The sequence below is a fragment of the Phyllobates terribilis genome, unplaced genomic scaffold (assembly GCF_046119375.1).
Source record: "Phyllobates terribilis strain yellow unplaced genomic scaffold, ASM4611937v1 Scaffold_8__6_contigs__length_399053987, whole genome shotgun sequence".
NCBI classification, from domain to species: domain Eukaryota; kingdom Metazoa; phylum Chordata; class Amphibia; order Anura; family Dendrobatidae; genus Phyllobates; species Phyllobates terribilis.
Window position 1 is genome coordinate 346,140,019 of NW_027362768.1, and position 24,778 is coordinate 346,164,796.

The 24,778-nt window shown below is 45.6% G+C and overlaps 19 non-coding genes and 1 pseudogene across 19 annotated transcripts; all 20 read left to right on the plus strand.

The window, feature by feature from the left end:
• Positions 1–299: 299 nt before the first annotated feature.
• LOC141157831 (U2 spliceosomal RNA) lies at positions 300–490 on the plus strand. The gene has a single exon (XR_012247870.1). It is a non-coding gene; the product is annotated as a U2 spliceosomal RNA (small nuclear RNA).
• A 1,116-nt stretch (positions 491–1,606) lies between these two features.
• Positions 1,607–1,797, plus strand: LOC141157832 (U2 spliceosomal RNA). The gene has a single exon (XR_012247871.1). It is a non-coding gene; the product is annotated as a U2 spliceosomal RNA (small nuclear RNA).
• A 1,118-nt stretch (positions 1,798–2,915) lies between these two features.
• LOC141157833 (U2 spliceosomal RNA) lies at positions 2,916–3,106 on the plus strand. The gene has a single exon (XR_012247872.1). It is a non-coding gene; the product is annotated as a U2 spliceosomal RNA (small nuclear RNA).
• Positions 3,107–4,226: 1,120 nt separating this feature from the next.
• LOC141157834 (U2 spliceosomal RNA) lies at positions 4,227–4,417 on the plus strand. The gene has a single exon (XR_012247873.1). It is a non-coding gene; the product is annotated as a U2 spliceosomal RNA (small nuclear RNA).
• A 1,115-nt stretch (positions 4,418–5,532) lies between these two features.
• Positions 5,533–5,723, plus strand: LOC141157835 (U2 spliceosomal RNA). The gene has a single exon (XR_012247874.1). It is a non-coding gene; the product is annotated as a U2 spliceosomal RNA (small nuclear RNA).
• A 1,116-nt stretch (positions 5,724–6,839) lies between these two features.
• Positions 6,840–7,030, plus strand: LOC141157838 (U2 spliceosomal RNA). The gene has a single exon (XR_012247876.1). It is a non-coding gene; the product is annotated as a U2 spliceosomal RNA (small nuclear RNA).
• A 1,116-nt stretch (positions 7,031–8,146) lies between these two features.
• On the plus strand, positions 8,147–8,337 carry LOC141159766 (U2 spliceosomal RNA). Its single transcript, XR_012249765.1, has one exon. It is a non-coding gene; the product is annotated as a U2 spliceosomal RNA (small nuclear RNA).
• A 1,116-nt stretch (positions 8,338–9,453) lies between these two features.
• Positions 9,454–9,644, plus strand: LOC141157839 (U2 spliceosomal RNA). Its single transcript, XR_012247877.1, has one exon. It is a non-coding gene; the product is annotated as a U2 spliceosomal RNA (small nuclear RNA).
• A 1,115-nt stretch (positions 9,645–10,759) lies between these two features.
• On the plus strand, positions 10,760–10,950 carry LOC141159767 (U2 spliceosomal RNA). The gene has a single exon (XR_012249766.1). It is a non-coding gene; the product is annotated as a U2 spliceosomal RNA (small nuclear RNA).
• Positions 10,951–12,068: 1,118 nt separating this feature from the next.
• On the plus strand, positions 12,069–12,259 carry LOC141157840 (U2 spliceosomal RNA). The gene has a single exon (XR_012247878.1). It is a non-coding gene; the product is annotated as a U2 spliceosomal RNA (small nuclear RNA).
• Positions 12,260–13,370: 1,111 nt separating this feature from the next.
• LOC141157841 (U2 spliceosomal RNA) lies at positions 13,371–13,561 on the plus strand. Its single transcript, XR_012247879.1, has one exon. It is a non-coding gene; the product is annotated as a U2 spliceosomal RNA (small nuclear RNA).
• A 1,116-nt stretch (positions 13,562–14,677) lies between these two features.
• LOC141157842 (U2 spliceosomal RNA) lies at positions 14,678–14,868 on the plus strand. The gene has a single exon (XR_012247880.1). It is a non-coding gene; the product is annotated as a U2 spliceosomal RNA (small nuclear RNA).
• A 1,114-nt stretch (positions 14,869–15,982) lies between these two features.
• LOC141160389 (U2 spliceosomal RNA) lies at positions 15,983–16,098 on the plus strand (annotated as a pseudogene).
• A 525-nt stretch (positions 16,099–16,623) lies between these two features.
• On the plus strand, positions 16,624–16,809 carry LOC141160134 (U2 spliceosomal RNA). The gene has a single exon (XR_012250109.1). It is a non-coding gene; the product is annotated as a U2 spliceosomal RNA (small nuclear RNA).
• A 1,117-nt stretch (positions 16,810–17,926) lies between these two features.
• On the plus strand, positions 17,927–18,117 carry LOC141159714 (U2 spliceosomal RNA). Its single transcript, XR_012249714.1, has one exon. It is a non-coding gene; the product is annotated as a U2 spliceosomal RNA (small nuclear RNA).
• Positions 18,118–19,233: 1,116 nt separating this feature from the next.
• LOC141157844 (U2 spliceosomal RNA) lies at positions 19,234–19,424 on the plus strand. The gene has a single exon (XR_012247882.1). It is a non-coding gene; the product is annotated as a U2 spliceosomal RNA (small nuclear RNA).
• A 1,114-nt stretch (positions 19,425–20,538) lies between these two features.
• LOC141157845 (U2 spliceosomal RNA) lies at positions 20,539–20,729 on the plus strand. Its single transcript, XR_012247883.1, has one exon. It is a non-coding gene; the product is annotated as a U2 spliceosomal RNA (small nuclear RNA).
• Positions 20,730–21,844: 1,115 nt separating this feature from the next.
• LOC141159608 (U2 spliceosomal RNA) lies at positions 21,845–22,035 on the plus strand. The gene has a single exon (XR_012249611.1). It is a non-coding gene; the product is annotated as a U2 spliceosomal RNA (small nuclear RNA).
• A 1,117-nt stretch (positions 22,036–23,152) lies between these two features.
• Positions 23,153–23,343, plus strand: LOC141159609 (U2 spliceosomal RNA). Its single transcript, XR_012249612.1, has one exon. It is a non-coding gene; the product is annotated as a U2 spliceosomal RNA (small nuclear RNA).
• A 1,117-nt stretch (positions 23,344–24,460) lies between these two features.
• Positions 24,461–24,651, plus strand: LOC141157846 (U2 spliceosomal RNA). Its single transcript, XR_012247884.1, has one exon. It is a non-coding gene; the product is annotated as a U2 spliceosomal RNA (small nuclear RNA).
• Positions 24,652–24,778: the final 127 nt, after the last annotated feature.

Consider the following 24,778-nt stretch of genomic DNA (forward strand, 5'->3'; position numbering starts at 1 on the left):
CCTGCTAAGGGTAGACAGCTGCTCGTTCCACCCCCCCCCGCCTTAATTGGTTCTCCTCCCTTCCAACGGTGTTGAGGCGGGTGGGAACAGCCGGGGGTTGAGGGTACTGTGCTAAAAGAGGTGGAGTTATGCAGATCTAAAACGCGTGGATTGCAGCAGCAGCAAGACGAAAAGTGCAGGCATGTGAGGGATCTAGAGGTTGACAGCATGTCTTCTTAACGGGAGTCCATGTGGCCATCTCCACAAATGGACTTTTCAGAATCCTTGGGTGGCACCGTAGTCGGAAACCAATTCTGGTTATCGCTTCTCGGCCTTTTGGCTAAGATCAAGTGTAGTATCTGTTCTTATCAGTTTAATATCTGATACGTCCCCTATCTGGGGACCATATATTAAATGGATTTTTAGAACAGGGAGATGGAAAAAGAGCTTGCTCTGTCCACTCCACGCATTGACCTGGTATTGCAGTATCTCCAGGACCGGTGCACCCCTTCTTTAATGCAGTTTCTAAAATCAGAAAGAATTGAATTCAATGCTTTTTGTTCATTTGGCTTGTTTGTCGGATTTTGGGATGGACTCTTTGGCTTTGCTTTTCTTCTCCTCATTGGATTTTTCATGTTAAAAGTTGCAGAAGCCAGATGACAAGCTCATTTTGGTTCAACTTCAGCAACTGTGCATTGCATTGCCATGTAATGTAATGCAATGCTATCTATCTAGCTCTCCCTCTATACTTCCTTTTGGATAAACAGACATATTAGGCAAGCATTTTGGAGCTTTCACCTAAATAACTACAGGTGGTGAGATAAGCTGCACAATATAATTGACCTTTCAGTATATTGTTGCACACACACCATCTATTTAGCAAATGCCCTTGTTATCAACAGCAGCCTTTTAAACTCACCTGAGCTAACAGGTATGTGAGCTGGTTACTCTGCTGCGCTTAAAATTTCTTTTTTGGTTTGCTACAATGCCTTTTCTGAAACGTTGTCTCCCTCTGCTGGAACACTGACTTCTTTCATTTAATGCCTGCAGACTATAAAAGAGAAACCAACCCAAAAAGTTTGGTTGATTAGTCTGTGGCATTCTTTTAAACTGTTGCTTATGGCGGTCTCTGTGAGCTTCTCACTGACATTCAGCCATCCAGGTATCCCGCCTGCAGTAGACGGAATGTGGCAATGGAACGCTGGCTGCGCGTGTCATAATAGGCTCTGAGCCTTTATATACCTGCGCACAGCAGCAGCCACCTTCAGTCTGCTGCTGGACAGCCAGCAGCAGCAGCAGCAGGAGAGGTAATTAATCAGCAACCCTCCTGCTAAGGGTAGACAGCTGCTCGTTCCACCCCCCCCCCCGCCTTAATTGGTTCTCCTCCCTTCCAACGGTGTTGAGGCGGGTGGGAACAGCCGGGGGTTGAGGGTACTGTGCTAAAAGAGGTGGAGTTATGCAGATCTAAAACGCGTGGATTGCAGCAGCAGCAAGCCGAAAAGTGCAGGCATGTGAGGGATCTAGAGGTTGACAGCATGTCTTCTTAACGGGAGTCCAGGTGGCCATCTCCACAAATGGACTTTTCAGAATCCTTGGGTGGCACCGTAGTCGGAAACCAATTCTGGTTATCGCTTCTCGGCCTTTTGGCTAAGATCAAGTGTAGTATCTGTTCTTATCAGTTTAATATCTGATACGTCCCCTATCTGGGGACCATATATTAAATGGATTTTTAGAACAGGGAGATGGAAAAAGAGCTTGCTCTGTCCACTCCACGCATTGACCTGGTATTGCAGTATCTCCAGGACCGGTGCACCCCTTCTTTAATGCAGTTTCTAAAATCAGAAAGAATTGAATTCAATGCTTTTTGTTCATTTGGCTTGTTTGTCGGATTTTGGGATGGACTCTTTGGCTTTGCTTTTCTTCTCCTCATTGGATTTTTCATGTTAAAAGTTGCAGAAGCCAGATGACAAGCTCATTTTGGTTCAACTTCAGCAACTGTGCATTGCATTGCCATGTAATGTAATGCAATGCTATCTATCTAGCTCTCCCTCTATACTTCCTTTTGGATAAACAGACATATTAGGCAAGCATTTTGGAGCTTTCACCTAAATAACTACAGGTGGTGAGATAAGCTGCACAATATAATTGACCTTTCAGTATATTGTTGCACACACACCATCTATTTAGCAAATGCCCTTGTTATCAACAGCAGCCTTTTAAACTCACCTGAGCTAACAGGTATGTGAGCTGGTTACTCTGCTGCGCTTAAAATTTCTTTTTTGGTTTGCTACAATGCCTTTTCTGAAACGTTGTCTCCCTCTGCTGGAACACTGACTTCTTTCATTTAATGCCTGCAGACTATAAAAGAGAAACCAACCCAAAAAGTTTGGTTGATTAGTCTGTGGCATTCTTTTAAACTGTTGCTTATGGCGGTCTCTGTGAGCTTCTCAGTGACATTCAGCCATCCAGGTATCCCGCCTGCAGTAGACGGAATGTGGCAATGGAACGCTGGCTGCGCGTGTCATAATAGGCTCTGAGCCTTTATATACCTGCGCACAGCAGCAGCCACCTTCAGTCTGCTGCTGGACAGCCAGCAGCAGCAGCAGCAGCAGGAGAGGTAATTAATCAGCAACCCTCCTGCTAAGGGTAGACAGCTGCTCGTTCCACCCCCCCCCCGCCTTAATTGGTTCTCCTCCCTTCCAACGGTGTTGAGGCGGGTGGGAACAGCCGGGGGTTGAGGGTACTGTGCTAAAAGAGGTGGAGTTATGCAGATCTAAAACGCGTGGATTGCAGCAGCAGCAAGCCGAAAAGTGCAGGCATGTGAGGGATCTAGAGGTTGACAGCATGTCTTCTTAACGGGAGTCCAGGTGGCCATCTCCACAAATGGACTTTTCAGAATCCTTGGGTGGCACCGTAGTCGGAAACCAATTCTGGTTATCGCTTCTCGGCCTTTTGGCTAAGATCAAGTGTAGTATCTGTTCTTATCAGTTTAATATCTGATACGTCCCCTATCTGGGGACCATATATTAAATGGATTTTTAGAACAGGGAGATGGAAAAAGAGCTTGCTCTGTCCACTCCACGCATTGACCTGGTATTGCAGTATCTCCAGGACCGGTGCACCCCTTCTTTAATGCAGTTTCTAAAATCAGAAAGAATTGAATTCAATGCTTTTTGTTCATTTGGCTTGTTTGTCGGATTTTGGGATGGACTCTTTGGCTTTGCTTTTCTTCTCCTCATTGGATTTTTCATGTTAAAAGTTGCAGAAGCCAGATGACAAGCTCATTTTGGTTCAACTTCAGCAACTGTGCATTGCATTGCCATGTAATGTAATGCAATGCTATCTATCTAGCTCTCCCTCTATACTTCCTTTTGGATAAACAGACATATTAGGCAAGCATTTTGGAGCTTTCACCTAAATAACTACAGGTGGTGAGATAAGCTGCACAATATAATTGACCTTTCAGTATATTGTTGCACACACACCATCTATTTAGCAAATGCCCTTGTTATCAACAGCAGCCTTTTAAACTCACCTGAGCTAACAGGTATGTGAGCTGGTTACTCTGCTGCGCTTAAAATTTCTTTTTTGGTTTGCTACAATGCCTTTTCTGAAACGTTGTCTCCCTCTGCTGGAACACTGACTTCTTTCATTTAATGCCTGCAGACTATAAAAGAGAAACCAACCCAAAAAGTTTGGTTGATTAGTCTGTGGCATTCTTTTAAACTGTTGCTTATGGCGGTCTCTGTGAGCTTCTCAGTGACATTCAGCCATCCAGGTATCCCGCCTGCAGTAGACGGAATGTGGCAATGGAACGCTGGCTGCGCGTGTCATAATAGGCTCTGAGCCTTTATATACCTGCGCACAGCAGCAGCCACCTTCAGTCTGCTGCTGGACAGCCAGCAGCAGCAGCAGCAGCAGGAGAGGTAATTAATCAGCAACCCTCCTGCTAAGGGTAGACAGCTGCTCGTTCCACCCCCCCCCCCCGCCTTAATTGGTTCTCCTCCCTTCCAACGGTGTTGAGGCGGGTGGGAACAGCCGGGGGTTGAGGGTACTGTGCTAAAAGAGGTGGAGTTATGCAGATCTAAAACGCGTGGATTGCAGCAGCAGCAAGCCGAAAAGTGCAGGCATGTGAGGGATCTAGAGGTTGACAGCATGTCTTCTTAACGGGAGTCCAGGTGGCCATCTCCACAAATGGACTTTTCAGAATCCTTGGGTGGCACCGTAGTCGGAAACCAATTCTGGTTATCGCTTCTCGGCCTTTTGGCTAAGATCAAGTGTAGTATCTGTTCTTATCAGTTTAATATCTGATACGTCCCCTATCTGGGGACCATATATTAAATGGATTTTTAGAACAGGGAGATGGAAAAAGAGCTTGCTCTGTCCACTCCACGCATTGACCTGGTATTGCAGTATCTCCAGGACCGGTGCACCCCTTCTTTAATGCAGTTTCTAAAATCAGAAAGAATTGAATTCAATGCTTTTTGTTCATTTGGCATGTTTGTCGGATTTTGGGATGGACTCTTTGGCTTTGCTTTTCTTCTCCTCATTGGATTTTTCATGTTAAAAGTTGCAGAAGCCAGATGACAAGCTCATTTTGGTTCAACTTCAGCAACTGTGCATTGCATTGCCATGTAATGTAATGCAATGCTATCTATCTAGCTCTCCCTCTATACTTCCTTTTGGATAAACAGACATATTAGGCAAGCATTTTGGAGCTTTCACCTAAATAACTACAGGTGGTGAGATAAGCTGCACAATATAATTGACCTTTCAGTATATTGTTGCACACACACCATCTATTTAGCAAATGCCCTTGTTATCAACAGCAGCCTTTTAAACTCACCTGAGCTAACAGGTATGTGAGCTGGTTACTCTGCTGCGCTTAAAATTTCTTTTTTGGTTTGCTACAATGCCTTTTCTGAAACGTTGTCTCCCTCTGCTGGAACACTGACTTCTTTCATTTAATGCCTGCAGACTATAAAAGAGAAACCAACCCAAAAAGTTTGGTTGATTAGTCTGTGGCATTCTTTTAAACTGTTGCTTATGGCGGTCTCTGTGAGCTTCTCAGTGACATTCAGCCATCCAGGTATCCCGCCTGCAGTAGACGGAATGTGGCAATGGAACGCTGGCTGCGCGTGTCATAATAGGCTCTGAGCCTTTATATACCTGCGCACAGCAGCAGCCACCTTCAGTCTGCTGCTGGACAGCCAGCAGCAGCAGCAGCAGGAGAGGTAATTAATCAGCAACCCTCCTGCTAAGGGTAGACAGCTGCTCGTTCCACCCCCCCCCCGCCTTAATTGGTTCTCCTCCCTTCCAACGGTGTTGAGGCGGGTGGGAACAGCCGGGGGTTGAGGGTACTGTGCTAAAAGAGGTGGAGTTATGCAGATCTAAAACGCGTGGATTGCAGCAGCAGCAAGCCGAAAAGTGCAGGCATGTGAGGGATCTAGAGGTTGACAGCATGTCTTCTTAACGGGAGTCCAGGTGGCTATCTCCACAAATGGACTTTTCAGAATCCTTGGGTGGCACCGTAGTCGGAAACCAATTCTGGTTATCGCTTCTCGGCCTTTTGGCTAAGATCAAGTGTAGTATCTGTTCTTATCAGTTTAATATCTGATACGTCCCCTATCTGGGGACCATATATTAAATGGATTTTTAGAACAGGGAGATGGAAAAAGAGCTTGCTCTGTCCACTCCACGCATTGACCTGGTATTGCAGTATCTCCAGGACCGGTGCACCCCTTCTTTAATGCAGTTTCTAAAATCAGAAAGAATTGAATTCAATGCTTTTTGTTCATTTGGCTTGTTTGTCGGATTTTGGGATGGACTCTTTGGCTTTGCTTTTCTTCTCCTCATTGGATTTTTCATGTTAAAAGTTGCAGAAGCCAGATGACAAGCTCATTTTGGTTCAACTTCAGCAACTGTGCATTGCATTGCCATGTAATGTAATGCAATGCTATCTATCTAGCTCTCCCTCTATACTTCCTTTTGGATAAACAGACATATTAGGCAAGCATTTTGGAGCTTTCACCTAAATAACTACAGGTGGTGAGATAAGCTGCACAATATAATTGACCTTTCAGTATATTGTTGCACACACACCATCTATTTAGCAAATGCCCTTGTTATCAACAGCAGCCTTTTAAACTCACCTGAGCTAACAGGTATGTGAGCTGGTTACTCTGCTGCGCTTAAAATTTCTTTTTTGGTTTGCTACAATGCCTTTTCTGAAACGTTGTCTCCCTCTGCTGGAACACTGACTTCTTTCATTTAATGCCTGCAGACTATAAAAGAGAAACCAACCCAAAAAGTTTGGTTGATTAGTCTGTGGCATTCTTTTAAACTGTTGCTTATGGCGGTCTCTGTGAGCTTCTCAGTGACATTCAGCCATCCAGGTATCCCGCCTGCAGTAGACGGAATGTGGCAATGGAACGCTGGCTGCGCGTGTCATAATAGGCTTTGAGCCTTTATATACCTGCGCACAGCAGCAGCCACCTTCAGTCTGCTGCTGGACAGCCAGCAGCAGCAGCAGCAGGAGAGGTAATTAATCAGCAACCCTCCTGCTAAGGGTAGACAGCTGCTCGTTCCACCCCCCCCCCCGCCTTAATTGGTTCTCCTCCCTTCCAACGGTGTTGAGGCGGGTGGGAACAGCCGGGGGTTGAGGGTACTGTGCTAAAAGAGGTGGAGTTATGCAGATCTAAAACGCGTGGATTGCAGCAGCAGCAAGCCGAAAAGTGCAGGCATGTGAGGGATCTAGAGGTTGACAGCATGTCTTCTTAACGGGAGTCCAGGTGGCCATCTCCACAAATGGACTTTTCAGAATCCTTGGGTGGCACCGTAGTCGGAAACCAATTCTGGTTATCGCTTCTCGGCCTTTTGGCTAAGATCAAGTGTAGTATCTGTTCTTATCAGTTTAATATCTGATACGTCCCCTATCTGGGGACCATATATTAAATGGATTTTTAGAACAGGGAGATGGAAAAAGAGCTTGCTCTGTCCACTCCACGCATTGACCTGGTATTGCAGTATCTCCAGGACCGGTGCACCCCTTCTTTAATGCAGTTTCTAAAATCAGAAAGAATTGAATTCAATGCTTTTTGTTCATTTGGCTTGTTTGTCGGATTTTGGGATGGACTCTTTGGCTTTGCTTTTCTTCTCCTCATTGGATTTTTCATGTTAAAAGTTGCAGAAGCCAGATGACAAGCTCATTTTGGTTCAACTTCAGCAACTGTGCATTGCATTGCCATGTAATGTAATGCAATGCTATCTATCTAGCTCTCCCTCTATACTTCCTTTTGGATAAACAGACATATTAGGCAAGCATTTTGGAGCTTTCACCTAAATAACTACAGGTGGTGAGATAAGCTGCACAATATAATTGACCTTTCAGTATATTGTTGCACACACACCATCTATTTAGCAAATGCCCTTGTTATCAACAGCAGCCTTTTAAACTCACCTGAGCTAACAGGTATGTGAGCTGGTTACTCTGCTGCGCTTAAAATTTATTTTTTGGTTTGCTACAATGCCTTTTCTGAAACGTTGTCTCCCTCTGCTGGAACACTGACTTCTTTCATTTAATGCCTGCAGACTATAAAAGAGAAACCAACCCAAAAAGTTTGGTTGATTAGTCTGTGGCATTCTTTTAAACTGTTGCTTATGGGGGTCTCTGTGAGCTTCTCAGTGACATTCAGCCATCCAGGTTTCCCGCCTGCAGTAGACGGAATGTGGCAATGGAACGCTGGCTGCGCGTGTCATAATAGGCTCTGAGCCTTTATATACCTGCGCACAGCAGCAGCCACCTTCAGTCTGCTGCTGGACAGCCAGCAGCAGCAGCAGCAGGAGAGGTAATTAATCAGCAACCCTCCTGCTAAGGGTAGACAGCTGCTCGTTCCACCCCCCCCCCCGCCTTAATTGGTTCTCCTCCCTTCCAACGGTGTTGAGGCGGGTGGGAACAGCCGGGGGTTGAGGGTACTGTGCTAAAAGAGGTGGAGTTATGCAGATCTAAAACGCGTGGATTGCAGCAGCAGCAAGCCGAAAAGTGCAGGCATGTGAGGGATCTAGAGGTTGACAGCATGTCTTCTTAACGGGAGTCCAGGTGGCCATCTCCACAAATGGACTTTTCAGAATCCTTGGGTGGCACCGTAGTCGGAAACCAATTCTGGTTATCGCTTCTCGGCCTTTTGGCTAAGATCAAGTGTAGTATCTGTTCTTATCAGTTTAATATCTGATACGTCCCCTATCTGGGGACCATATATTAAATGGATTTTTAGAACAGGGAAATGGAAAAAGAGCTTGCTCTGTCCACTCCACGCATTGACCTGGTATTGCAGTATCTCCAGGACCGGTGCACCCCTTCTTTAATGCAGTTTCTAAAATCAGAAAGAATTGAATTCAATGCTTTTTGTTCATTTGGCTTGTTTGTCGGATTTTGGGATGGACTCTTTGGCTTTGCTTTTCTTCTCCTCATTGGATTTTTCATGTTAAAAGTTGCAGAAGCCAGATGACAAGCTCATTTTGGTTCAACTTCAGCAACTGTGCATTGCATTGCCATGTAATGTAATGCAATGCTATCTATCTAGCTCTCCCTCTATACTTCCTTTTGGATAAACAGACATATTAGGCAAGCATTTTGGAGCTTTCACCTAAATAACTACAGGTGGTGAGATAAGCTGCACAATATAATTGACCTTTCAGTATATTGTTGCACACACACAATCTATTTAGCAAATGCCCTTGTTATCAACAGCAGCCTTTTAAACTCACCTGAGCTAACAGGTATGTGAGCTGGTTACTCTGCTGCGCTTAAAATTTCTTTTTTGGTTTGCTACAATGCCTTTTCTGAAACATTGTCTCCCTCTGCTGGAACACTGACTTCTTTCATTTAATGCCTGCAGACTATAAAAGAGAAACCAACCCAAAAAGATTGGTTGATTAGTCTGTGGCATTCTTTTAAACTGTTGCTTATGGCGGTCTCTGTGAGCTTCTCAGTGACATTCAGCCATCCAGGTATCCCGCCTGCAGTAGACGGAATGTGGCAATGGAACGCTGGCTGCGCGTGTCATAATAGGCTCTGAGCCTTTATATACCTGCGCACAGCAGCAGCCACCTTCAGTCTGCTGCTGGACAGCCAGCAGCAGCAGCAGCAGGAGAGGTAATTAATCAGCAACCCTCCTGCTAAGGGTAGACAGCTGCTCGTTCCACCCCCCCCCCCGCCTTAATTGGTTCTCCTCCCTTCCAACGGTGTTGAGGCGGGTGGGAACAGCCGGGGGTTGAGGGTACTGTGCTAAAAGAGGTGGAGTTATGCAGATCTAAAACGCGTGGATTGCAGCAGCAGCAAGCCGAAAAGTGCAGGCATGTGAGGGATCTAGAGGTTGACAGCATGTCTTCTTAACGGGAGTCCAGGTGGCCATCTCCACAAATGGACTTTTCAGAATCCTTGGGTGGCACCGTAGTCGGAAACCAATTCTGGTTATCGCTTCTCGGCCTTTTGGCTAAGATCAAGTGTAGTATCTGTTCTTATCAGTTTAATATCTGATACGTCCCCTATCTGGGGACCATATATTAAATGGATTTTTAGAACAGGGAGATGGAAAAAGAGCTTGCTCTGTCCACTCCACGCATTGACCTGGTATTGCAGTATCTCCAGGACCGGTGCACCCCTTCTTTAATGCAGTTTCTAAAATCAGAAAGAATTGAATTCAATGCTTTTTGTTCATTTGGCTTGTTTGTCGGATTTTGGGATGGACTCTTTGGCTTTGCTTTTCTTCTCCTCATTGGATTTTTCATGTTAAAAGTTGCAGAAGCCAGATGACAAGCTCATTTTGGTTCAACTTCAGCAACTGTGCATTGCATTGCCATGTAATGTAATGCAATGCTATCTATCTAGCTCTCCCTCTATACTTCCTTTTGGATAAACAGACATATTAGGCAAGCATTTTGGAGCTTTCACCTAAATAACTACAGGTGGTGAGATAAGCTGCACAATATAATTGACCTTTCAGTATATTGTTGCACACACACCATCTATTTAGCAAATGCCCTTGTTATCAACAGCAGCCTTTTAAACTCACCTGAGCTAACAGGTATGTGAGCTGGTTACTCTGCTGCGCTTAAAATTTCTTTTTTGGTTTGCTACAATGCCTTTTCTGAAACGTTGTCTCCCTCTGCTGGAACACTGACTTCTTTCATTTAATGCCTGCAGACTATAAAAGAGAAACCAACCCAAAAAGTTTGGTTGATTAGTCTGTGGCATTCTTTTAAACTGTTGCTTATGGGGGTCTCTGTGAGCTTCTCAGTGACATTCAGCCATCCAGGTTTCCCGCCTGCAGTAGACGGAATGTGGCAATGGAACGCTGGCTGCGCGTGTCATAATAGGCTCTGAGCCTTTATATACCTGCGCACAGCAGCAGCCACCTTCAGTCTGCTGCTGGACAGCCAGCAGCAGCAGCAGCAGGAGAGGTAATTAATCAGCAACCCTCCTGCTAAGGGTAGACAGCTGCTCGTTCCACCCCCCCCCCGCCTTAATTGGTTCTCCTCCCTTCCAACGGTGTTGAGGCGGGTGGGAACAGCCGGGGGTTGAGGGTACTGTGCTAAAAGAGGTGGAGTTATGCAGATCTAAAACGCGTGGATTGCAGCAGCAGCAAGCCGAAAAGTGCAGGCATGTGAGGGATCTAGAGGTTGACAGCATGTCTTCTTAACGGGAGTCCAGGTGGCCATCTCCACAAATGGACTTTTCAGAATCCTTGGGTGGCACCGTAGTCGGAAACCAATTCTGGTTATCGCTTCTCGGCCTTTTGGCTAAGATCAAGTGTAGTATCTGTTCTTATCAGTTTAATATCTGATACGTCCCCTATCTGGGGACCATATATTAAATGGATTTTTAGAACAGGGAAATGGAAAAAGAGCTTGCTCTGTCCACTCCACGCATTGACCTGGTATTGCAGTATCTCCAGGACCGGTGCACCCCTTCTTTAATGCAGTTTCTAAAATCAGAAAGAATTGAATTCAATGCTTTTTGTTCATTTGGCTTGTTTGTCGGATTTTGGGATGGACTCTTTGGCTTTGCTTTTCTTCTCCTCATTGGATTTTTCATGTTAAAAGTTGCAGAAGCCAGATGACAAGCTCATTTTGGTTCAACTTCAGCAACTGTGCATTGCATTGCCATGTAATGTAATGCAATGCTATCTATCTAGCTCTCCCTCTATACTTCCTTTTGGATAAACAGACATATTAGGCAAGCATTTTGGAGCTTTCACCTAAATAACTACAGGTGGTGAGATAAGCTGCACAATATAATTGACCTTTCAGTATATTGTTGCACACACACAATCTATTTAGCAAATGCCCTTGTTATCAACAGCAGCCTTTTAAACTCACCTGAGCTAACAGGTATGTGAGCTGGTTACTCTGCTGCGCTTAAAATTTCTTTTTTGGTTTGCTACAATGCCTTTTCTGAAACATTGTCTCCCTCTCCTGGAACACTGACTTCTTTCATTTAATGCCTGCAGACTATAAAAGAGAAACCAACCCAAAAAGATTGGTTGATTAGTCTGTGGCATTCTTTTAAACTGTTGCTTATGGCGGTCTCTGTGAGCTTCTCAGTGACATTCAGCCATCCAGGTATCCCGCCTGCAGTAGACGGAATGTGGCAATGGAACGCTGGCTGCGCGTGTCATAATAGGCTCTGAGCCTTTATATACCTGCGCACAGCAGCAGCCACCTTCAGTCTGCTGCTGGACAGCCAGCAGCAGCAGCAGCAGGAGAGGTAATTAATCAGCAACCCTCCTGCTAAGGGTAGACAGCTGCTCGTTCCACCCCCCCCCCCCCGCCTTAATTGGTTCTCCTCCCTTCCAACGGTGTTGAGGCGGGTGGGAACAGCCGGGGGTTGAGGGTACTGTGCTAAAAGAGGTGGAGTTATGCAGATCTAAAACGCGTGGATTGCAGCAGCAGCAAGCCGAAAAGTGCAGGCATGTGAGGGATCTAGAGGTTGACAGCATGTCTTCTTAACGGGAGTCCAGGTGGCCATCTCCACAAATGGACTTTTCAGAATCCTTGGGTGGCACCGTAGTCGGAAACCAATTCTGGTTATCGCTTCTCGGCCTTTTGGCTAAGATCAAGTGTAGTATCTGTTCTTATCAGTTTAATATCTGATACGTCCCCTATCTGGGGACCATATATTAAATGGATTTTTAGAACAGGGAGATGGAAAAAGAGCTTGCTCTGTCCACTCCACGCATTGACCTGGTATTGCAGTATCTCCAGGACCGGTGCACCCCTTCTTTAATGCAGTTTCTAAAATCAGAAAGAATTGAATTCAATGCTTTTTGTTCATTTGGCTTGTTTGTCGGATTTTGGGATGGACTCTTTGGCTTTGCTTTTCTTCTCCTCATTGGATTTTTCATGTTAAAAGTTGCAGAAGCCAGATGACAAGCTCATTTTGGTTCAACTTCAGCAACTGTGCATTGCATTGCCATGTAATGTAATGCAATGCTATCTATCTAGCTCTCCCTCTATACTTCCTTTTGGATAAACAGACATATTAGGCAAGCATTTTGGAGCTTTCACCTAAATAACTACAGGTGGTGAGATAAGCTGCACAATATAATTGACCTTTCAGTATATTGTTGCACACACACCATCTATTTAGCAAATGCCCTTGTTATCAACAGCAGCCTTTTAAACTCACCTGAGCTAACAGGTATGTGAGCTGGTTACTCTGCTGCGCTTAAAATTTCTTTTTTGGTTTGCTACAATGCCTTTTCTGAAACGTTGTCTCCCTCTGCTGGAACACTGACTTCTTTCATTTAATGCCTGCAGACTATAAAAGAGAAACCAACCCAAAAAGTTTGGTTGATTAGTCTGTGGCATTCTTTTAAACTGTTGCTTATGGCGGTCTCTGTGAGCTTCTCAGTGACATTCAGCCATCCAGGTATCCCGCCTGCAGTAGACGGAATGTGGCAATGGAACGCTGGCTGCGCGTGTCATAATAGGCTCTGAGCCTTTATATACCTGCGCACAGCAGCAGCCACCTTCAGTCTGCTGCTGGACAGCCAGCAGCAGCAGCAGGAGAGGTAATTAATCAGCAACCCTCCTGCTAAGGGTAGACAGCTGCTCGTTCCACCCCCCCCCGCCTTAATTGGTTCTCCTCCCTTCCAACGGTGTTGAGGCGGGTGGGAACAGCCGGGGGTTGAGGGTACTGTGCTAAAAGAGGTGGAGTTATGCAGATCTAAAACGCGTGGATTGCAGCAGCAGCAAGCCGAAAAGTGCAGGCATGTGAGGGATCTAGAGGTTGACAGCATGTCTTCTTAACGGGAGTCCAGGTGGCCATCTCCACAAATGGACTTTTCAGAATCCTTGGGTGGCACCGTAGTCGGAAACCAATTCTGGTTATCGCTTCTCGGCCTTTTGGCTAAGATCAAGTGTAGTATCTGTTCTTATCAGTTTAATATCTGATACGTCCCCTATCTGGGGACCATATATTAAATGGATTTTTAGAACAGGGAGATGGAAAAAGAGCTTGCTCTGTCCACTCCACGCATTGACCTGGTATTGCAGTATCTCCAGGACCGGTGCACCCCTTCTTTAATGCAGTTTCTAAAATCAGAAAGAATTGAATTCAATGCTTTTTGTTCATTTGGCTTGTTTGTCGGATTTTGGGATGGACTCTTTGGCTTTGCTTTTCTTCTCCTCATTGGATTTTTCATGTTAAAAGTTGCAGAAGCCAGATGACAAGCTCATTTTGGTTCAACTTCAGCAACTGTGCATTGCATTGCCATGTAATGTAATGCAATGCTATCTATCTAGCTCTCCCTCTATACTTCCTTTTGGATAAACAGACATATTAGGCAAGCATTTTGGAGCTTTCACCTAAATAACTACAGGTGGTGAGATAAGCTGCACAATATAATTGACCTTTCAGTATATTGTAGCACACACACCATCTATTTAGCAAATGCCCTTGTTATCAACAGCAGCCTTTTAAACTCACCTGAGCTAACAGGTATGTGAGCTGGTTACTCTGCTGCGCTTAAAATTTCTTTTTTGGTTTGCTACAATGCCTTTCCTGAAACGTTGTCTCCCTCTGCTGGAACACTGACTTCTTTCATTTAATGCCTGCAGACTATAAAAGAGAAACCAACCCAAAAAGTTTGGCTGATTAGTCTGTGGCATTCTTTTAAACTGTTGCTTATGGCAGTCTCTGTGAGCTTCTCAGTGACATTCAGCCATCCAGGTATCCCGCCTGCAGTAGACGGAATGTGGCAATGGAACGCTGGCTGCGCGTGTCATAATAGGCTCTGAGCCTTTATATACCTGCGCACAGCAGCAGCCACCTTCAGTCTGCTGCTGGACAGCCAGCAGCAGCAGCAGCAGGAGAGGTAATTAATCAGCAACCCTCCTGCTAAGGGTAGACAGCTGCTCGTTCCACCCCCCCCCCCGCCTTAATTGGTTCTCCTCCCTTCCAACGGTGTTGAGGCGGGTGGGAACAGCCGGGGGTTGAGGGTACTGTGCTAAAAGAGGTGGAGTTATGCAGATCTAAAACGCGTGGATTGCAGCAGCAGCAAGCCGAAAAGTGCAGGCATGTGAGGGATCTAGAGGTTGACAGCATGTCTTCTTAACGGGAGTCCAGGTGGCCATCTCCACAAATGGACTTTTCAGAATCCTTGGGTGGCACCGTAGTCGGAAACCAATTCTGGTTATCGCTTCTCGGCCTTTTGGCTAAGATCAAGTGTAGTATCTGTTCTTATCAGTTTAATATCTGATACGTCCCCTATCTGGGGACCATATATTAAATGGATTTTTAGAACAGGGAGATGGAAAAAGAGCTTGCTCTGTCCACTCCACGCATTGACCTGGTATTGCAGTATCTCCAGGACCGGTGCACCCCTTCTTTAATGCAGTTTCTAAAATCAGAAAGAATTGAATTCAATGCTTTTTGTTCATTTGGCTTGTTTGTCGGATTTTGGGATGGACTCTTTGGCTTTGCTTTTCTTCTCCTCATTGGATTTTTCATGTTAAAAGTTGCAGAAGCCAGATGACAAGCTCATTTTGGTTCAACTTCAGCAACTGTGCATTGCATTGCCATGTAATGTAATGCAATGCTATCTATCTAGCTCTCCCTCTATACTTCCTTTTGGATAAACAGACATATTAGGCAAGCATTTTGGAGCTTTCACCTAAATAACTACAGGTGGTGAGATAAGCTGCACAATATAATTGACCTTTCAGTATATTGTTGCACACACACCATCTATTTAGCAAATGCCCTTGTTATCAACAGCAGCCTTTTAAACTCACCTGAGCTAACAGGTATGTGAGCTGGTTACTCTGCTGCGCTTAAAATTTCTTTTTTGGTTTGCTACAATGCCTTTTCTGAAACGTTGTCTCCCTCTGCTGGAACACTGACTTCTTTCATTTAATGCCTGCAGACTATAAAAGAGAAACCAACCCAAAAAGTTTGGTTGATTAGTCTGTGGCATTCTTTTAAACTGTTGCTTATGGCGGTCTCTGTGAGCTTCTCAGTGACATTCAGCCATCCAGGTATCCCGCCTGCAGTAGACGGAATGTGGCAATGGAACGCTGGCAGCGCGTGTCATAATAGGCTCTGAGCCTTTATATACCTGCGCACAGCAGCAGCCACCTTCAGTCTGCTGCTGGACAGCCAGCAGCAGCAGCAGCAGGAGAGGTAATTAATCAGCAACCCTCCTGCTAAGGGTAGACAGCTGCTCGTTCCACCCCCCCCCGCCTTAATTGGTTCTCCTCCCTTCCAACGGTGTTGAGGCGGGTGGGAACAGCCGGGGGTTGAGGGTACTGTGCTAAAAGAGGTGGAGTTATGCAGATCTAAAACGCGTGGATTGCAGCAGCAGCAAGCCGAAAAGTGCAGGCATGTGAGGGATCTAGAGGTTGACAGCATGTCTTCTTAACGGGAGTCCAGGTGGCCATCTCCACAAATGGACTTTTCAGAATCCTTGGGTGGCACCGTAGTCGGAAACCAATTCTGGTTATCGCTTCTCGGCCTTTTGGCTAAGATCAAGTGTAGTATCTTTTGAAAAGGCGGTTTTGTCCTTGGGCTGCTCTAGTAAATTGATGCACATTACACACTGGTTTGGTGCACTTGTTAGTACGCCAGGTGGCTCATAGAGTCATCTGATGGAAAACATGGCCCTCCAGGATCGAAGTCACTAGGCTGGGTAAGTGTGAGGGCTTTGGAGCAATGTGCCCCAGGAGTAGGCGCCCTGGTGGGAGTCCAAGCTTACTGGGACTGGGAACCCCAGAAAGACTAGGGCTTCGTAGCACGCCGCACCTTTGCCAATCATACTTTCTGAGCAACCCCCCCTATTCCTGGCCTCCGGGCTAGGAAGGGGAATTTTTATAAACCCGGTCGGAGGTCCGGTCAGCTTTGGGCTGAGAAACCAACACAGGCTCCAGCTCCACTAGAGTGGCAGCCTAGCTGGACGCTGGGAGCACGAAAACGGCTCTTCTCTGGCTTCGGCAAGAGAGAGCATCGGAGATCCCCGACCCTCGCTGTGGCCTTCTGGCTCGGAGGGATGGGGATGGTTTATTGGGGACCCTCTCCTCCGGGAAGGGTCCACATGAATCCTCGCCTCGTGCGCTGTTTTGGTGTGACTTCGGTCACATTTTTCAGTGCCTTGGATGCAGCTTCAATCAAAAAAAAAATCTGTTCTTATCAGTTTAATATCTGATACGTCCCCTATCTGGGGACCATATATTAAATGGATTTTTAGAACAGGGAGATGGAAAAAGATCTTGCTCTGTCCACTCCACGCATTGACCTGGTATTGCAGTATCTCCAGGACCGGTGCACCCCTTCTTTAATGCAGTTTCTAAAATCAGAAAGAATTGAATTCAATGCTTTTTGTTCATTTGGCTTGTTTGTCGGATTTTGGGATGGACTCTTTGGCTTTGCTTTTCTTCTCCTCATTGGATTTTTCATGTTAAAAGTTGCAGAAGCCAGATGACAAGCTCATTTTGGTTCAACTTCAGCAACTGTGCATTGCATTGCCATGTAATGTAATGCAATGCTATCTATCTAGCTCTCCCTCTATACTTCCTTTTGGATAAACAGACATATTAGGCAAGCATTTTGGAGCTTTCACCTAAATAACTACAGGTGGTGAGATAAGCTGCACAATATAATTGACCTTTCAGTATATTGTTGCACACACACCATCTATTTAGCAAATGCCCTTGTTATCAACAGCAGCCTTTTAAACTCACCTGAGCTAACAGGTATGTGAGCTGGTTACTCTGCTGCGCTTAAAATTTCTTTTTTGGTTTGCTACAATGCCTTTTCTGAAACGTTGTCTCCCTCTGCTGGAACACTGACTTCTTTCATTTAATGCCTGCAGACTATAAAAGAGAAACCAACCCAAAAAGTTGGGTTGATTAGTCTGTGGCATTCTTTTAAACTGTTGCTTATGGCGGTCTCTGTGAGCTTCTCAGTGACATTCAGCCATCCAGGTATCCCGCCTGCAGTAGACGGAATGTGGCAATGGAACGCTGGCTGCGCGTGTCATAATAGGCTCTGAGCCTTTATATACCTGCGCACAGCAGCAGCCACCTTCAGTCTGCTGCTGGACAGCCAGCAGCAGCAGCAGCAGGAGAGGTAATTAATCAGCAACCCTCCTGCTAAGGGTAGACAGCTGCTCGTTCCACCCCCCCCCCCCGCCTTAATTGGTTCTCCTCCCTTCCAACGGTGTTGAGGCGGGTGGGAACAGCCGGGGGTTGAGGGTACTGTGCTAAAAGAGGTGGAGTTATGCAGATCTAAAACGCGTGGATTGCAGCAGCAGCAAGCCGAAAAGTGCAGGCATGTGAGGGATCTAGAGGTTGACAGCATGTCTTCTTAACGGGAGTCCAGGTGGCCATCTCCACAAATGGACTTTTCAGAATCCTTGGGTGGCACCGTAGTCGGAAACCAATTCTGGTTATCGCTTCTCGGCCTTTTGGCTAAGATCAAGTGTAGTATCTGTTCTTATCAGTTTAATATCTGATACGTCCCCTATCTGGGGACCATATATTAAATGGATATTTAGAACAGGGAGATGGAAAAAGAGCTTGCTCTGTCCACTCCACGCATTGACCTGGTATTGCAGTATCTCCAGGACCGGTGCACCCCTTCTTTAATGCAGTTTCTAAAATCAGAAAGAATTGAATTCAATGCTTTTTGTTCATTTGGCTTGTTTGTCGGATTTTGGGATGGACTCTTTGGCTTTGCTTTTCTTCTCCTCATTGGATTTTTCATGTTAAAAGTTGCAGAAGCCAGATGACAAGCTCATTTTGGTTCAACTTCAGCAACTGTGCATTGCATTGCCATGTAATGTAATGCAATGCTATCTATCTAGCTCTCCCTCTATACTTCCTTTTGGATAAACAGACATATTAGGCAAGCATTTTGGAGCTTTCACCTAAATAACTACAGGTGGTGAGATAAGCTGCACAATATAATTGACCTTTCAGTATATTGTTGCACACACACCATCTATTTAGCAAATGCCCTTGTTATCAACAGCAGCCTTTTAAACTCACCTGAGCTAACAGGTATGTGAGCTGGTTACTGTGCTGCGCTTAAAATTTCTTTTTTGGTTTGCTACAATGCCTTTTCTGAAACGTTGTCTCCCTCTGCTGGAACACTGACTTCTTTCATTTAATGCCTGCAGACTATAAAAGAGAAACCAACCCAAAAAGTTTGGTTGATTAGTCTGTGGCATTCTTTTAAACTGTTGCTTATGGCGGTCTCTGTGAGCTTCTCAGTGACATTCAGCCATCCAGGTATCCCGCCTGCAGTAGACGGAATGTGGCAATGGAACGCTGGCTGCGCGTGTCATAATAGGCTCTGAGCCTTTATATACCTGCGCACAGCAGCAGCCACCTTCAGTCTGCTGCTGGACAGCCAGCAGCAGCAGCAGCAGGAGAGGTAATTAATCAGCAACCCTCCTGCTAAGGGTAGACAGCTGCTCGTTCCACCCCCCCCCCCGCCTTAATTGGTTCTCCTCCCTTCCAACGGTGTTGAGGCGGGTGGGAACAGCCGGGGGTTGAGGGTACTGTGCTAAAAGAGGTGGAGTTATGCAGATCTAAAACGCGTGGATTGCAGCAGCAGCAAGCCGAAAAGTGCAGGCATGTGAGGGATCTAGAGGTTGACAGCATGTCTTCTTAACGGGAGTCCAGGTGGCCATCTCCACAAATGGACTTTTCAGAATCCTTGGGTGGCACCGTAGTCGGAAACCAATTCTGGTTATCGCTTCTCGGCCTTTTGGCTAAGATCAAGTGTAGTATCTGTTCTTATCAGTTTAATATCTGATACGTCCCCTATCTGGGGACCATATATTAAATGGATTTTTAGAACAGGGAGATGGAAAAAGAGCTTGCTCTGTCCACTCCACGCATTGACCTGGTATTGCAGTATCTCCAGGACCGGTGCACCCCTTCTTTAATGCAGTTTCTAAAATCAGAAAGAATTGAATTCAATGCTTTTTGTTCATTTGGCTTGTTTGTCGGATTTTGGGATGGACTCTTTGGCTTTGCTTTTCTTCTCCTCATTGGATTTTTCATGTTAAAAGTTGCAGAAGCCAGATGACAAGCTCATTTTGGTTCAACTTCAGCAACTGTGCATTGCATTGCCATGTAATGTAATGCAATGCTATCTATCTAGCTCTCCCTCTATACTTCCTTTTGGATAAACAGACATATTAGGCAAGCATTTTGGAGCTTTCACCTAAATAACTACAGGTGGTGAGATAAGCTGCACAATATAATTGACCTTTCAGTATATTGTTGCACACACACCATCTATTTAGCAAATGCCCTTGTTATCAACAGCAGCCTTTTAAACTCACCTGAGCTAACAGGTATGTGAGCTGGTTACTCTGCTGCGCTTAAAATTTCTTTTTGGTTTGCTACAATGCCTTTTCTGAAACGTTGTCTCCCTCTGCTGGAACACTGACTTCTTTCATTTAATGCCTGCAGACTATAAAAGAGAAACCAACCCAAAAAGTTTGGTTGATTAGTCTGTGGCATTCTTTTAAACTGTTGCTTATGGCGGTCTCTGTGAGCTTCTCAGTGACATTCAGCCATCCAGGTATCCCGCCTGCAGTAGACGGAATGTGGCAATGGAACGCTGGCTGCGCGTGTCATAATAGGCTCTGAGCCTTTATATACCTGCGCACAGCAGCAGCCACCTTCAGTCTGCTGCTGGACAGCCAGCAGCAGCAGCAGGAGAGGTAATTATTCAGCAACCCTCCTGCTAAGGGTAGACAGCTGCTCGTTCCACCCCCCCCCCCCCGCCTTAATTGGTTCTCCTCCCTTCCAACGGTGTTGAGGCGGGTGGGAACAGCTGGGGGTTGAGGGTACTGTGCTAAAAGAGGTGGAGTTATGCAGATCTAAAACGCGTGGATTGCAGCAGCAGCAAGCCGAAAAGTGCAGGCATGTGAGGGATCTAGAGGTTGACAGCATGTCTTCTTAACGGGAGTCCAGGTGGCCATCTCCACAAATGGACTTTTCAGAATCCTTGGGTGGCACCGTAGTCGGAAACCAATTCTGGTTATCGCTTCTCGGCCTTTTGGCTAAGATCAAGTGTAGTATCTGTTCTTATCAGTTTAATATCTGATACGTCCCCTATCTGGGGACCATATATTAAATGGATTTTTAGAACAGGGAGATGGAAAAAGAGCTTGCTCTGTCCACTCCACGCATTGACCTGGTATTGCAGTATCTCCAGGACCGGTGCACCCCTTCTTTAATGCAGTTTCTAAAATCAGAAAGAATTGAATTCAATGCTTTTTGTTCATTTGGCTTGTTTGTCGGATTTTGGGATGGACTCTTTGGCTTTGCTTTTCTTCTCCTCATTGGATTTTTCATGTTAAAAGTTGCAGAAGCCAGATGACAAGCTCATTTTGGTTCAACTTCAGCAACTGTGCATTGCATTAGCATGTAATGTAATGCAATGCTTTCTATCTAGCTCTCCCTCTATACTTCCTTTTGGATAAACAGACATATTAGGCAAGCATTTTGGAGCTTTCACCTAAATAACTACAGGTGGTGAGATAAGCTGCACAATATAATTGACCTTTCAGTATATTGTTGCACACACACCATCTATTTAGCAAATGCCCTTGTTATCAACAGCAGCCTTTTAAACTCACCTGAGCTAACAGGTATGTGAGCTGGTTACTCTGCTGCGCTTAAAATTTCTTTTTTGGTTTGCTACAATGCCTTTTCTGAAACGTTGTCTCCCTCTGCTGGAACACTGACTTCTTTCATTTAATGCCTGCAGACTATAAAAGAGAAACCAACCCAAAAAGTTTGGTTGATAAGTCTGTGGCATTCTTTTAAACTGTTGCTTATGGCGGTCTCTGTGAGCTTCTCAGTGACATTCAGCCATCCAGGTATCCCGCCTGCAGTAGACGGAATGTGGCAATGGAACGCTGGCTGCGCGTGTCATAATAGGCTCTGAGCCTTTATATACCTGCGCACAGCAGCAGCCACCTTCAGTCTGCTGCTGGACAGCCAGCAGCAGCAGCAGCAGGAGAGGTAATTAATCAGCAACCCTCCTGCTAAGGGTAGACAGCTGCTCGTTCCACCCCCCCCCCGCCTTAATTGGTTCTCCTCCCTTCCAACGGTGTTGAGGCGGGTGGGAACAGCCGGGGGTTGAGGGTACTGTGCTAAAAGAGGTGGAGTTATGCAGATCTAAAACGCGTGGATTGCAGCAGCAGCAAGCCGAAAAGTGCAGGCATGTGAGGGATCTAGAGGTTGACAGCATGTCTTCTTAACGGGAGTCCAGGTGGCCATCTCCACAAATGGACTTTTCAGAATCCTTGGGTGGCACCGTAGTCGGAAACCAATTCTGGTTATCGCTTCTCGGCCTTTTGGCTAAGATCAAGTGTAGTATCTGTTCTTATCAGTTTAATATCTGATACGTCCCCTATCTGGGGACCATATATTAAATGGATTTTTAGAACAGGGAGATGGAAAAAGAGCTTGCTCTGTCCACTCCACGCATTGACCTGGTAATGCAGTATCTCCAGGACCGGTGCACCCCTTCTTTAATGCAGTTTCTAAAATCAGAAAGAATTGAATTCAATGCTTTTTGTTCATTTGGCTTGTTTGTCGGATTTTGGGATGGACTCTTTGGCTTTGCTTTTCTTCTCCTCATTGGATTTTTCATGTTAAAAGTTGCAGAAGCCAGATGACAAGCTCATTTTGGTTCAACTTCAGCAACTGTGCATTGCATTGCCATGTAATGTAATGCAATGCTATCTATCTAGCTCTCCCTCTATACTTCCTTTTGGATAAACAGACATATTAGGCAAGCATTTTGGAGCTTTCACCTAAATAACTACAGGTGGTGAGATAAGCTGCACAATATAATTGACCTTTCAGTATATTGTTGCACACACACCATCTATTTAGCAAATGCCCTTGTTATCAACAGCAGCCTTTTAAACTCACCTGAGCTAACAGGTATGTGAGCTGGTTACTCTGCTGCGCTTAAAATTTCTTTTTTGGTTTGCTACAATGCCTTTTCTGAAACGTTGTCTCCCTCTGCTGGAACACTGACTTCTTTCATTTAATGCCTGCAGACTATAAAAGAGAAACCAACCCAAAAAGTTTGGTTGATTAGTCTGTGGCATTCTTTTAAACTGTTGCTTATGGCGGTCTCTGTGAGCTTCTCAGTGACATTCAGCCATCCAGGTATCCCGCCTGCAGTAGACGGAATGTGGCAATGGAACGCTGGCTGCGCGTGTCATAATAGGCTCTGAGCCTTTATATACCTGCGCACAGCAGCAGCCACCTTCAGTCTGCTGCTGGACAGCCAGCAGCAGCAGCAGCAGGAGAGGTAATTAATCAGCAACCCTCCTGCTAAGGGTAGACAGCTGCTCGTTCCACCCCCCCCCCCCGCCTTAATTGGTTCTCCTCCCTTCCAACGGTGTTGAGGCGGGTGGGAACAGCCGGGGGTTGAGGGTACTGTGCTAAAAGAGGTGGAGTTATGCAGATCTAAAACGCGTGGATTGCAGCAGCAGCAAGCCGAAAAGTGCAGGCATGTGAGGGATCTAGAGGTTGACAGCATGTCTTCTTAACGGGAGTCCAGGTGGCCATCTCCACAAATGGACTTTTCAGAATCCTTGGGTGGCACCGTAGTCGGAAACCAATTCTGGTTATCGCTTCTCGGCCTTTTGGCTAAGATCAAGTGTAGTATCTGTTCTTATCAGTTTAATATCTGATACGTCCCCTATCTGGGGACCATATATTAAATGGATTTTTAGAACAGGGAGATGGAAAAAGAGCTTGCTCTGTCCACTCCACGCATTGACCTGGTAATGCAGTATCTCCAGGACCGGTGCACCCCTTCTTTAATGCAGTTTCTAAAATCAGAAAGAATTGAATTCAATGCTTTTTGTTCATTTGGCTTGTTTGTCGGATTTTGGGATGGACTCTTTGGCTTTGCTTTTCTTCTCCTCATTGGATTTTTCATGTTAAAAGTTGCAGAAGCCAGATGACAAGCTCATTTTGGTTCAACTTCAGCAACTGTGCATTGCATTGCCATGTAATGTAATGCAATGCTATCTATCTAGCTCTCCCTCTATACTTCCTTTTGGATAAACAGACATATTAGGCAAGCATTTTGGAGCTTTCACCTAAATAACTACAGGTGGTGAGATAAGCTGCACAATATAATTGACCTTTCAGTATATTGTTGCACACACACCATCTATTTAGCAAATGCCCTTGTTATCAACAGCAGCCTTTTAAACTCACCTGAGCTAACAGGTATGTGAGCTGGTTACTCTGCTGCGCTTAAAATTTCTTTTTTGGTTTGCTACAATGCCTTTTCTGAAACGTTGTCTCCCTCTGCTGGAACACTGACTTCTTTCATTTAATGCCTGCAGACTATAAAAGAGAAACCAACCCAAAAAGTTTGGTTGATTAGTCTGTGGCATTCTTTTAAACTGTTGCTTATGGCGGTCTCTGTGAGCTTCTCAGTGACATTCAGCCATCCAGGTATCCCGCCTGCAGTAGACGGAATGTGGCAATGGAACGCTGGCTGCGCGTGTCATAATAGGCTCTGAGCCTTTATATACCTGCGCACAGCAGCAGCCACCTTCAGTCTGCTGCTGGACAGCCAGCAGCAGCAGCAGCAGGATAGGTAATTAATCAGCAACCCTCCTGCTAAGGGTAGACAGCTGCTCGTTCCACCCCCCCCCCCCGCCTTAATTGGTTCTCCTCCCTTCCAACGGTGTTGAGGCGGGTGGGAACAGCCGGGGGTTGAGGGTACTGTGCTAAAAGAGGTGGAGTTATGCAGATCTAAAACGCGTGGATTGCAGCAGCAGCAAGCCGAAAAGTGCAGGCATGTGAGGGATCTAGAGGTTGACAGCATGTCTTCTTAACGGGAGTCCAGGTGGCCATCTCCACAAATGGACTTTTCAGAATCCTTGGGTGGCACCGTAGTCGGAAACCAATTCTGGTTATCGCTTCTCGGCCTTTTGGCTAAGATCAAGTGTAGTATCTGTTCTTATCAGTTTAATATCTGATACGTCCCCTATCTGGGGACCATATATTAAATGGATTTTTAGAACAGGGAGATGGAAAAAGAGCTTGCTCTGTCCACTCCACGCATTGACCTGGTATTGCAGTATCTCCAGGACCGGTGCACCCCTTCTTTAATGCAGTTTCTAAAATCAGAAAGAATTGAATTCAATGCTTTTTGTTCATTTGGCTTGTTTGTCGGATTTTGGGATGGACTCTTTGGCTTTGCTTTTCTTCTCCTCATTGGATTTTTCATGTT